Source organism: Natrix helvetica (assembly GCF_964273705.1).
Source record: "Natrix helvetica genome assembly, chromosome: W".
Lineage (NCBI taxonomy): Eukaryota > Metazoa > Chordata > Lepidosauria > Squamata > Natricidae > Natrix > Natrix helvetica.
The window spans coordinates 57584633-57596051 of record NC_138555.1 but is presented as its reverse complement, the minus strand read 5'-3'; positions in this window follow the sequence as shown (position 1 = coordinate 57596051).

Sequence of the window (11419 nt, the reverse complement as noted above, 5' to 3'; positions counted from 1 at the left end):
ACTGGATTCCCCTCTGTCTTGCCCCCTCCGATCTCCTAAGGTTCTCTACCCCCCCCCCCGTGCCATTTTCTACTGGATTCCCCTCTGTCTTGCCCTCTCTTATCTGCCAAGCTTTATTTCCCCAGTGTGCGATAGCTTTCTACTGGATTCCCCTCTGTCTTGCCTCCTCCGATCTCCCAAGGTTTTTTCCCCAGTGAGCCATAACTTTCTACTGGACTCCCCTCTGTATTGCCCCCTCCGATCTCCCAAGGTTCTTCCACCACCACCACCCCCGTGCCATATCTTTCTAATGGATTCCCCTCTGTCTTGCCCCCTCTGATCTCCCGAGGTTCTTTCCTCAGCATATGACATCTTTCTACTGGATTCCCCTCTGTCTTGCCCCCTCCGATCTCTCAAGGTTCTTTCCGCAGCATATGACATCTTTCTACTGGATTCCCCTCTGTCTTGCCCCCTCCGATCTCCCAAGGTTCTTTCCTCAGCATATGGAATCTTTCTACTGGACTCCCCTCTGTATTGCCCCCTCCGATCTCCCAAGGTTCTTCCACCCCCACCCCACCCCTGCCATATCTTTCTACTGGATTCCCCTCTGTCTTGCCCCCTCCGATCTCCCAAGGTTCTTTCCTCAGCATATGGCATCTTTCTACTGGATTCCCCTCTGTCTTGCCTCCTGGCATGTCCCAAGCTTTGTTTCCCCAGTGTGGGATAGCTTTCTACTGGATTTCCCTCTGTATTGCCCCCTCCGATCTCCCAAGGTTCTTCCACCACCACCCACCACCCGCCATATCTTTCTACTGGATTCCCCTCTGTCTTGCCCCCTCCGATCTCCCAAGGTTCTTTCCTCAGCATATGGCATCTTTCTACTGGACTCCCCTCTGTATTGCCTCCTCCGATATCCCAAGGTTCTTTCCCCAGTGTGCAATAACTTTCTACTGGATTCCCCTCTGTCTTGCCCCCTCCGATCTCCTAAGGTTCTCTACCCCCCCCCCCATGCCATTTTCTACTGGATTCCCCTCTGTATTGCCCTCTCTTATCTGCCAAGCTTTATTTCCCCAGTGTGCGATAGCTTTCTACTGGATTCCCCTCTGTCTTGCCTCCTCCGATCTCCCAAGGTTCTTCCACACCCCCCCCCCCGTGCCATATCTTTCTACTGGATTCCCCTCTGTCTTGCCCCCTCTGATCTCCCGAGGTTCTTTCCTCAGCTTATTGTATGTTTCTATTGGATTCCCCTCCGTCTTGCCTCCTAGCATCTCCAAAAGTTCTCCCCCCCCCTATGCCATTTTGTACTGGATTCCCATCTCTCTTGCCCCCTCTGATCTCCCAAGGTTATCCCCCCCCCCCGTGCCATATCTTTCTACTGGACTCCCCTCTGCCTTGCCCCTCCGATGTCCCAAGGTTCTTCCCCCTCCCCCCCCCCCGTGCCATTTTCTACTGGATTCCCCTCTGTCTTACCCCCTATTATCTGCCAAGCTTTATTTCCCCAGTGCGCGATAGCTTTCTACTAGATTTCCCTCTGTCTTGCCCCCTCCGATCTCCCAAGGTTCTTTTCTCAGTGAGCCATAACTTTCTACTGGACTCCCATCTGTATTGCCCCCTCCGACCTCCCAAGGTTCTTTCCCCAGCGTGTGATAGCTTTCTACTGGATTCCCCTCTATCTTGCCCCTCCGATCTCCCAAGGTTCTTTCCCCCCCCCTGCCATTTTCTACTGGTTTCCCATCTCTCTTGCCCCCTCTTATCTCCCAAGCTTTGTTTCCCCAGTGTGCAATAACTTTCTACTGGATTCCCCTCTGTCTTGCCTCCTCCGATATCCCAAGGTTCTTTCCCCAGTGTGCAATAACTTTCTACTGGATTCCCCTCTGTCTTGCCCCCTCCGATCTCCTAAGGTTCTCTACCCCCCCCCCCCCCGTGCCATTTTCTACTGGATTCCCCTCTGTCTTGCCCTCTCTTATCTGCCAAGCTTTATTTCCCCAGTGTGCGATAGCTTTCTACTGGATTCCCCTCTGTCTTGCCTCCTCCGATCTCCCAAGGTTTTTTCCCCAGTGAGCCATAACTTTCTACTGGACTCCCCTCTGTATTGCCCCCTCCGATCTCCCAAGGTTCTTCCACCACCACCACACCCGTGCCATATCTTTCTAATGGATTCCCCTCTGTCTTGCCCCCTCTGATCTCCCGAGGTTCTTTCCTCAGCATATGACATCTTTCTACTGGATTCCCCTCTGTCTTGCCCCCTCCGATCTCTCAAGGTTCTTTCCTCAGCATATGACATCTTTCTACTGGATTCCCCTCTGTCTTGCCCCCTCCGATCTCCCAAGGTTCTTTCCTCAGCATATGGAATCTTTCTACTGGACTCCCCTCTGTATTGCCCCCTCCGATCTCCCAAGGTTCTTCCACCCCCACCCCACCCCTGCCATATCTTTCTACTGGATTCCCCTCTGTCTTGCCCCCTCCGATCTCCCAAGGTTCTTTCCTCAGCATATGGCATCTTTCTACTGGATTCCCCTCTGTCTTGCCTCCTGGCATGTCCCAAGCTTTGTTTCCCCAGTGTGGGATAGCTTTCTACTGGATTTCCCTCTGTATTGCCCCCTCCGATCTCCCAAGGTTCTTCCACCACCACCCACCACCCGCCATATCTTTCTACTGGATTCCCCTCTGTCTTGCCCCCTCCGATCTCCCAAGGTTCTTTCCTCAGCATATGGCATCTTTCTACTGGACTCCCCTCTGTATTGCCTCCTCCGATATCCCAAGGTTCTTTCCCCAGTGTGCAATAACTTTCTACTGGATTCCCCTCTGTCTTGCCCCCTCCGATCTCCTAAGGTTCTCTACCCCCCCCCCATGCCATTTTCTACTGGATTCCCCTCTGTATTGCCCTCTCTTATCTGCCAAGCTTTATTTCCCCAGTGTGCGATAGCTTTCTACTGGATTCCCCTCTGTCTTGCCTCCTCCGATCTCCCAAGGTTCTTCCACACACCCCCCCCCCCGTGCCATATCTTTCTACTGGATTCCCCTCTGTCTTGCCCCCTCTGATCTCCCGAGGTTCTTTCCTCAGCTTATTGTATGTTTCTATTGGATTCCCCTCCGTCTTGCCTCCTAGCATCTCCAAAAGTTCTCCCCCCCCCCTATGCCATTTTGTACTGGATTCCCATCTCTCTTGCCCCCTCTGATCTCCCAAGGTTATCCCCCCCCCCCCGTGCCATATCTTTCTACTGGACTCCCCTCTGCCTTGCCCCTCCGATGTCCCAAGGTTCTTCCCCCTCCCCCCCCCGTGCCATTTTCTACTGGATTCCCCTCTGTCTTACCCCCTATTATCTGCCAAGCTTTATTTCCCCAGTGCGCGATAGCTTTCTACTGGATTTCCCTCTGTCTTGCCCCCTCCGATCTCCCAAGGTTCTTTTCTCAGTGAGCCATAACTTTCTACTGGACTCCCATCTGTATTGCCCCCTCCGACCTCCCAAGGTTCTTTCCCCAGCGTGTGATAGCTTTCTACTGGATTCCCCTCTATCTTGCCCCTCCGATCTCCCAAGGTTCTTTCCCCCCCCCTGCCATTTTCTACTGGTTTCCCATCTCTCTTGCCCCCTCTTATCTCCCAAGCTTTGTTTCCCCAGTGTGCTATAGCTTTCTACTGGATTCCCGTCTGTCTTGCCTCCTCCGATCTCCCAAGGTTCTTTCCCCAGTGTGCCATATCTTTCTACTGGATTCCCCTCTGTCTTGCCCCCTCCGATCTCCAAAGGTTCTTTCCCCCCCTCCCCCCCCACCCGCGTGCCATATCTTTCTACTGGATTCCCCTCTGTCTTGCCTCCTGGCATCTCCTAAACTTTGTGTCCCCAGTGTGCGACAGCTTTCTACTGGATTTCCCTCTGTCTTGCCCCCTCCGATCTCCCAAGGTTCTTTCCTCAGCATTTGACATCTTTCTACTGGATTCCCCTCTGTCTTGCATCCTCCGATCTCCCAACGTTCTTTCCCCAGTGAGCCGTGAGCCGTAACTTTCTACTGGACTCCCCTCTGTATTGCCCTCTCTTATCTGCCAAGCTTTATTTCCCCAGTGTGCGATAGCTTTCTACTGGATTTCCCTCTGTCTTGCCCCCTCCGATCTCCCAAGGTTCTTTCCTCAGCGTATATGGCATCTTTCTAGTGGATTCCCCTCTGTATTGCCCCTTCAGATCTCCCAAGGTTCTTTCCCCCCCAACTGCTTGCCATTTTCTACTGTATTTCCCTCTGTCTTGCCCCCTCAGATCTCCCAAGGTTCTCCCCCCCGCGTGCCATATCTTTCTACTGGATTCCACTCTGTCTTGCCCCCTCCATCTCCCAAGGTTCTTTTCTCAGCGTGTGGCAACTTTCTACTGGATTCCCCTCTGTCTTGCCCCCTCCGATCTCCCAAGGTTCTTTCCCCCCCCCTTGCCATTTTCTACTGGTTTCCCATCTCTCTTGCCCCCTCTTATCTCCCAAGCTTTGTTTCCCCAGTGCGCCATAACTTTCTACTGGATTCCCCTCTGTATTGCCCCCTCTGATCTCCCAAGGTTCTCCCCCCCCCCCCACGTGCCATATCTTTCTACTGGATTCCCCTCTGTCTTGCCTCCTGGCAGGTCCCAAGCTTTGTTTCCCCAGTGTGGGTTAGCTTTCTACTGGATTTCCCTCTGTCTTGCCCCGCCCCCCATCTCCCAAGGTTCCTTCCTCAGCAAATGGCATCTTTCTACTGGATTCCCCTCTGTCTTGCCCCCTCCGATCTCCCAAGGTTCTTTCCCCCCCCCACGTGCCATATCTTTCCACTGGATTCCTCTCTGTCTTGCCCCCTCCGATCTCCTAAGGTTCTCTACCCCCCCCCCCGTGCCATTTTCTACTGGATTCCTCTCTGTCTTGCCCCCTCTGATCTCCCAAGGTTCTCCCCCCCCCTATGCCATTTTGAACTGGATTCCCATCTCTCTTGCCCCCTCTGATCTCCCAAGGTTATCCCCACCCCCACCCCCGCGTGCCATATCTTTCTACTGGATTCCCCTCTGTCTTACCCCCTCTTATCTGCCAAGCTTTATTTCCCCAGTGTGCGATAGCTTTCTACTGGATTTCCCTCTGTCTTGCCCCCTCCGATCTCCCAGGGTTCTTTCCTCAGCGTGCGATAGCTTTCTACTGGATTCCCCGCTGTCTTGCCTCCTCCGATCTCCTAAGGTTCTCTACCCCCCCCCCCCCGTGCCATTTTCTGCAGCGTCGCCAGCTGCATTAGGGAGGGCTCATACATGAGATGAAATAACAGGATGACAGCAAAGTTTCCTTGAGATGATATGAGCCCCGAATGTGTTCTGGAGCCTGCTTTTATTAAGTCAGAAGGCATTCAAAAAGTTTCCATTATTATCGTGTTATTACATGATTGGTTACCTGCTTGTGGCAGGGCAGAACTAAACAGGTTAGCATACAGCCATATAATTGGTTAAAGCTTTCCATAGGATGTGGTTTTTTCTCTCCTGTCCGGAGTTCTCTGGACAGGCTCTGTGGTTAGCATTTCTTGCATAAACAGCAGGTGTTGAAGCATAGCAAAGGATGTGGTTTTCTATGTCGTTAGGCTACCTTGACCATTGCAAAAGATCCCAACATCTCCTCCTTTCTTTTTTTATTTCAATGGAAAGGCTGTGGCGGTTGGAGCCGGAGTGTGGCCCAGGCCCCTCCGGGCCCGAGATTCACTATCACTCACTGACCACTGGATACAAGGTCAAGTCCTCCGACTCAGCCTGTATCGTTGACCTTACCCTGATGTTTTTCTGAGGAGATGTTTGTATGGTTTGCAAAGTGAGCTAAAGGATTGACTCATCCTCTTCACTCACGATGAAATTATTTGACACCTCATCCTGAGGTATGGGTTGGTAGGTCCCTCTGCTTTCGAGGTCCCAGAGGGTATTCTGGGATTGCAACAGCATGGTCTGCAATGAATCTATTCTAGATGTAATAAATGTAGAAAAGCGATTAAATAAGCATGGACCAATTGTGCACACTAATACAAGCAAAATTAATGGTCCTATAAGAGCACTTAGCAAAGTGTTGAGCTAAAGGGAAAGGTTATACCAGTTTCCAAACCATCCTTGTTGATCTTCCTTCTCCTGTTTTCATTTATTCAGGCCTTCTCTGAGTTTTGTCATAGAGTCCTGCACTATGCCAGAGTGGTCTGCATAAAAACAACATTCTTCCCTTAAGGCCACACATAACCATAAAAACAACATTCTTCCCTTAAGGCCATACATAACCATAAAAACAACATTCTTCCCTTAAGGCCATACATAACCCCCCCTTCTTTTTTTAAAAAAATAAATCGAGTCCTCTTCTGTTTTGCAAAACCACTTCTGAGAGGGAGGTTAAAGATTGTCATGTTAGGCAAAGTATTGTTAGGAATACAGTCATGTGGATGTAACTTGGGATGGAATTGGCAAACATGGCGATCCGGAATTCACAAGGAGTAGCCTGGGAGTATAAAGTCACACATCAATGGTTGCAGACTCAGGAGACGGGGAGGCTGGCAGCGGAGATGGTTGGGGTGCTGGTGCAAAGTAAGGCCGGATACAGCGACCAGGAACCCACAAGACTTTGTCAGGCAGTTGGACTGCTGCGTAGCCTCTTCCCCAGGTGATGAGATCAGCGGGCCCTCTCCAGGCAGGATCTGGGAGTTGGCGATACCAAACCTGAGGGCGGGGGAAAGAGAGGGAGGGGGAAGAAAAATGCCTTGTGGCAGCAGAGGAGGCAGGAGTGCCAGTCAAGTTTAAAAAATTCAAGGAAAATAAGCATAAGTTCAAAATGTTTTGCACCGTTGGGAGGTTAGGGAGGTTTTTCCCTTTTTTGTCAATGTGTCTGTCTAATGCATGTTTTAAGGTTTGGTTAGCCCTTTCAACCAAGGCTTGACCTTGGCTGTTATAGGGAATGCCAAACTTATGAGTGATTCCCCATTTCGAACAAAAGTCAGCAAAGGCACTGCTGGTATAAGCAGGGCCATTGTCAGTTTTGAGTTCATTTGGACGTCCCAGCGATGCAAAGGTACGAATGCAATGATTCATAACATGCTTGGTGGATTCACCCCTTTGGGGTGAAGCCATGATGAACCCAGAAAAAGTATCAATAGATACGTGAATATACTTCCATGGGGAAAAGGAAGGATATTGGGTAACATCCATTTGCCAAATTTGACAACATTCAGTTCCTCTGGGATTGACACCCATAGGAATGGAATGAGACTGTTTACTACAAGTAGGACATTGTTGTAAAATTGCCGAGGCTTCGGCAGCAGTGATGCCAAATTGTCTAATGAGAGCCTTTTTGTTTTGATGAAAGTATGAATGACTTTCCCAAGGAGTGGGAGAGGTAAGAGGAAAGACAATTGTAGACGCAGAAGCAGCAGTGGCAGCTGCATCAGCACGGTCATTGCCTTCCTGGATGATGCCAGGAAAAGGTTGATGACTTCTAATGTGAGAAACATGAAATGGATTTGACCTAGCATTGATAAAAGATTGTAAAGCTAAAAATAATGACATCAAAGAAGATTCAATAGAGGGAGATAAATAAGACATGTAGACGGAAGAAATAACTTGGAAAACATACAAACTGTCTACTATAAGATTAAAGGGTTGATGTTGAAAGTGTTGAAAGGCCAATAAGGAAGCAGCTAATTCAGATCGTTGAGCAGAAGTTTGTTCAGATGTGGTTTTAATTATCCATTCACCATCCTGTTGCCAAGTGCATGCACCAAACTGCTTGCTGCCATCAGCAAAGACAGTGACTGCATTAGCAAGGGGAACAGGTGAGTAGGGGGAGGACCACTGAAAAGGTACAGAGTTCAAGAGAGATAGTCGAGGGTCATGGGGAGCATGACAAGACACTTTACCAGGCCAATCCGCAAGAGCAAACTGTAGGTGGTCACAAGTGGAAAATAAAGATTCCCAAGTAACAAGAGAGCAAGGAACAAACAACACAACAGGCTCGAAGCCCATGAGGGCTTTTGAGCGATTTCTAGATTTTATTATTAAATGAGCAAACTGAGAAGATTTCTGAGTGATAGAGGTTCGAGGAGTGTGAGATAAATGTATCCATTCTAAAATAAAAAGTTTTGGAGGAGAAACAACCTGAACAAGGGCAGCAGTGGGAATGACAGGAGTGTTGATGATTAAGATTGATAAAGGGATATTTTCTTGCATCCTATCTACCCATTTTGTTGATAAGGCTTCATTAACTAATTTTATAACAGCATGATGTTCTTGAGTTAAACCTATTCTATCAGAAGGATGTTTTCCTAAAGTTAGTGCAGAAAAAAGAGGAGACAATTGATGAGTAGTAAGGCTTAAATAAGGACGGGTCCAGTTAATGGAACCCAAATATTGTTGCAACTGCAAAAGAGTAGGATTATCAGGAAGTTTTAAAAAGGGAAGGACAGGAACAGATTGAGAGGCAAGGACCTTGTGTCCTAAATAAGAAAAAGGATATGAAGTTTGAATTTTATCAGGGGCAATATGCAAACCTCCTTGTTGTAATATGGTTTGCAGTGTAGGAAAGGTTTTGAGGACAGTCCCTTTGGGGCCAGGGGCTGCTACTAAGATATCATCCATATAATGGTAAATTAAAAATTGAGGAAATGCCTTTCGATATGGTTGTAAAATTTGGGAAACATAATATTGACACATGGTAGGTGAGTTTAGCATTCCTTGGGGCAAGACTTTCCATTGATATCTGGAAGTAGGTTTAGAATTGTTGAGTTCAGGGACAGTAAAAGCAAAAAGATGTTTATCCGCAGGATGTAAAGGAATAGAGAAGAAACAGTCTTTTAAATCAATAATCATTAAGTCATAATCTTGAGGGATAAGGTTAGGATTGGGTAGGCCACACTGGAGGGCCCCCATGGGTTGTAAAACGTGGTTGATGAGGCGCAAATCATTCAGAAGACGCCAATGGCCTGATTTCTTTTTAATGACAAAAACAGGTGAATTATATGGGCTAACAGATGTTTCAATGTGGCCTTTTTCTAATTGTTGAGCAACTAATTCTTTTAAAGCTTGTAGTTTTTCTATAGGTAATGGCCACTGGTCGACCCAAATAGGGGTCGTAGTCTTCAATTGCAATTGAAGTACAAATTGTTGAGGGTTCATTGTAATGTGAGTTTGCCTTTAAGTTGTGACATTAAATCTCTTCCCCACAAGTTGATGTGAAAAGGCAAAATGACAGGCTTAATGTGGGCGGTGATGGTACTGGAGTCTGAAGTGACAGCAAGCCAATCCTTACTAATGCGAGCTGACTGAGATCCACCTACCCCTCTGACGGCCGGGGCGGAGTCAGTGGGCCAATGGGAGGGCCACTCAGCAGACCGGATTACTGACACGTCAGCTCCAGTGTCTAAAATACCAAAAAAGGAACGCCCATTGAGGTGAAATTCAGCAGTAGGGCGGAAGTGCCCCACAGTTTGTTCTAAGGCCAACGCCTGAGAAGATGAATCCAGAGCAATCATAGTGGCTACAACATCTCCCTTTTTTATAGTAACTGGAGAGTTGACTATGATTGCTAAGGCTAAGTCAGAGAGAGAGTCAGAGGAACGCAAAAAAGGAGAAGCAAGCACCCCCTGAGCAGTAAGATCAAGATTAGGCATAACGATGACAGGCAGAGATGGAGGCAATTGGATAGAGGTTTGTGGAGAAATAAAAAGAAAATCAACTTTTCCAGGAATTACATAGTCAATTGTATCATTAGCAACCATAGGGTATGACTGTGACCAAACTTTAGAATGTTCAATTTCAGCCTTTGGGGCGGGGCTAGCTGTAGGCCCCTCAACTAGTTTCCCGACTGTTGCTGGTTTTGAGATGATGGGCTTTTGGGAAAATTTTGATGTGGCTGAGACTGGTTGGTGGAGCGACACTGGTTTGCCCAGTGAAAACCCTTTTTACATTTAGGGCAAACAGTGGAAGGTCTGGCCATGGTTGGGGAGGAATAGCGATTAGCGCCACCTCCTGGTGCTTTGCATTGATTTTTAAAATGTCCTGGTTTACCACAGTTAAAGCAATTTCCCGTAGGGCGCGAAAGTGGGAGCACCTCAGAAGCAGAGGAAGAAGAAGACGGAGCTAAAGACGTGGTTATGGCAGAAGCTAAAGCAGCCATTTTATGACTTGTAGTACCCACAATGCGGCAAGCTTGTAAAAGGTCCGCTAAAACAGTACCAGGCTTATTGGCAATGGGTTGAAGCACCTTTTGACAGTCAGGATTTGCATTTTCAAAAGCCAATTTCATCATTAATTCATTGCGAGCCTCCACATTGTCAATTTGTCGTTCTAAAGCCAATTGAAGACGACTAATAAAAGATGCATAATCTTCATTTGGGTTTTGCATAATTTTTGAGAATGTTTGTAGGGGAACACCTTGGTTGTCATCTACCTTTCTAAAGGCAGTGAAAGCAGCGTCCTTAATTATTGGAAATGCTGCTCTGTCAGACAAAATCTGTTGTGCAATGGTTGCACGAGTGCCAGTCCCCATTAAATCATCTAAAAGTACGTTTTGAGGAAGGCCACTAGTGACAGCAATGGCAATTTGTTTTCCATATTCTGAATTCCAAATAACATATTGAGAGGGAGTTAAAATCATTCCGAAAAGAGATTGCCAGTCAGCTAAAAGCATTTCAGCAGTAGCCGAGGAAAGTGAAGTAAGCAAGCCAAGAACATAGCGAGAATGAAGACCATAATCCCTGACAGCGGCTTTAATGTCTCTTATATTTTTATAGTTGACATGATGGTGAACAGGTTGGACTGCTGCTCCGGCAGGAGCTCCCTGTGGAGCTGCCCAACTTACTGGAAACAGAGCAGAGGTCTCAAGGTCTTCAGGGTCGATTTGACCCTCCCGTCTAGCCTGATGGAGAGCTTGGACTATAGATCCTCCTTGAGTTTGTAAAGGAGGAATTGGAGCAGTCGCTCTAGGATGGCTTAAGGTAGAGAGCGAAGCCTTTTCTTTTTGAATTTCATCGTACGGGGGAGGTACGCCACCTCCTGGTTTAGAAGGTGAATTAGGATCATATTTATGATGAACAACTAAACATTCCATAATTATGCGCCAATTAATCACTATTTGAATAGGTGCTCTAGGAGATTGGTGCAAATATTCCCCCAATTTGATCCATATAGAGATTTTTAAAGTCCCTTTCTCAGGGTAAAATGGAAATTTTTGCCAAATGTAAGTTAACAAATTCCTAATCTCCTTTTTCTTTATTCGTGGTAATTTTTTACCACTTTGAGAGGCGATCTTAGAAGTAGCATCGATTAATTCCCCCAATTCCTTCAAATGACCTATTTGAGGTTGGGAAAACTTTCCACCCATAACTCACGAGATCCTGTCGTCTTTCAGACGGACGATTTGCGCGGCTTTCCCCAGCGATGAGAATGGGCAGTTCGATCTAACGGCTTCTTCGCAAAGAAATCACGTCGGGGTC